Source organism: Oryzias latipes, chromosome 2 (genome assembly GCF_002234675.1).
Source record: "Oryzias latipes chromosome 2, ASM223467v1".
In the NCBI taxonomy this organism is placed as follows: domain Eukaryota; kingdom Metazoa; phylum Chordata; class Actinopteri; order Beloniformes; family Adrianichthyidae; genus Oryzias; species Oryzias latipes.
The window spans coordinates 16,289,607-16,291,955 of record NC_019860.2 but is presented as its reverse complement, the minus strand read 5'-3'; positions in this window follow the sequence as shown (position 1 = coordinate 16,291,955).

The following is a 2,349-nucleotide window of genomic DNA, read 5'->3' as shown; positions in this document are numbered from 1 at the left end:
TGGAAACTTGGCCGAAAATAGACAATCTGGGAAGAGGGCAAAAACCTGGAGGACAGTTCCTCCGTTTTTTTGGCTGGCATATTTTCCAAACCACACCACAGTCATTAAACCGGTCCGTGAAATATCAGCAGCGCTGACTCGACTTCAGATGCAGAGTCCCGAACTGAGCTGCGGTAAAGGGCGCCGAGCACTGATGTTTATTAATAAGCATCAATTTTTCATAGATTTCAGATGCGGCGTTGCATTTATGTGAAGACACATTTGTGAATTTAGCTCTGGTTTTCTCGTTTTAGAGCAGGATTCAGGTTTAAAAAAAATGCAAAGTCAACTTTTGTGCCACCAAAAATAACATCCAACATAACTTTAGATACACAGACCATTTCACGTGACGTCATGTTCGAATAAATCCAACCTTTGGGTTGTTAAACATCAAGTTCACAGTTTTATTTGACTAATTTTGTTTGGTTAAATGGCACATTTTAGATAAAAAAGCATAAATACAACTGCATGATGCATAACAGAATACAGCCGTACCTCAAGTATTCCCCCATATTTTATGTGTTCCTCCATTTATTTATAGATTTCTGGGGAAACTTGTATAATGTAATCAACATAATGGAGGAAGCTTGGAATAACATGAAGAATTTCGCGTTCCCGTTTTAAGGCACGACGAATGCCAGCGAACGTATGTTGGAAGTTAAACCAGGCTGAACTTCGACCAATCAGGATCTCCGATAGACTCCTTTGAACACATCAGGAATGACAAGCCTTCCTTGCCATTGCAACAAGAACAAGTGCAACGATTAATGAACGTTTTTTTTGCAGACGTGATGACAACAGTGAAGGCAAAAAAAGTTAATAAATTAATTTGTGCTTTTCTCTCATTGGGGTAAAGTATATATTCGGAAAAGAAAACGCTTCTAACAAGAAACTACATGATCTGTTCCACATTGATGAGAAAAATTGTAAAAAGAATTAGGGGGGAAAAATATGAAAACCAATAAAAATACTAGGAATATTAGTTGCAGTATTTTTTTAAGGACAGGTTTGGTTATGCGAGTTACCTCTGTATTTTTCAAATTACAGGTTGACAGCTTACTCTTTTTTATCACATAACCCATTAAAACTTTACTCAATGATGCAGCTGTTACTTCTAAATTTACACATATTGTTTGAGATTTCAATTTTTTTTTACATTTTATGTATTTATTACATTTTTAATGAATACTTTTCAGCAATAGATTTTAATGGTTCAATGTTTTTATTCATCTGTTGTCTATTTTATTGTATTTTGCAGATGTTCTTTAGTGGTTGTGAATGCAAGCAGCTGGCTGCTTTTGAGGTTTCTTTGGCATTAAAAAAACTTCTATTTTAATTCTAATTCATACAGTAAAAATATGGCAGGAATTTATTATTAATGAGTACATGTCTGATAATTTTGAATGTATAACTGATGATTGTATTAAAGGGTATATGTTCTGTAATTCATTTTTTTTTATTTCTGTGTAGTTTGAAAACTTAATCAATATATATATATATTATAATAATATGCTGCAAACCAAAAAAAGTGTATATGTAATTTATTACACTATTTTGTTTTTGTAAGTTTGAAAGTCTCTCGCTTAGTTTTACAGGAAACTGTAAAACTTTTTTCCCGATTTTCTCCAACTAAAATGGTAGAAAATCCTTTTTAGAAATAATTGTATCATTAGAGGCAAAACATGTCAGAAATTTCTTATAGGCCATTTAAAGTCATAATAGATTTGATGTCACTAATTGTTCACTTTTAGATTCAAATTTAATTAACTTTATGTCAAATTTTTTACATTTCCTGTAAGTTTTAGGGAGCAACAAGCTTTTTTTTTTAATGATAGCCTCATCTTTTTATCTGTATCTATCTAACTAGATTAAACATCAAAGCCATTTGTCATTTTCTCCTGGGGTACATCCATTCCCTTACTTAAAGCCTTAAGTGCTTACATCAAACGTCTGAGCTTTTAACCTCCTGCTACTTTTGCGTTTATTGCTATTATTTATTCTGCTTGCAGACAGAACTTCACGTAAAACCTCTACATTTAAATTACATCCCCAATGAAATGGAAGTTAGGCTCTTCAGAAATGCATTTCTATCATTTCAAAGTCCCTTTTGAGTCTCGTTTGCGGCCACATTCAGGTATTAACAACACATAAACAGTGTTGGAGGGGTCTGCAGGTGAAACATTTGCTCCAACAAGGTCATTGGCCTTTCCGGCAGCAGAAACCGACAGGACACTTACCTTCAAACAAAGCCACCTGACCTCAAGTTCCAACCAAGCCCAGGTCTGTTCAATAACGCCACGTGATTTGCTG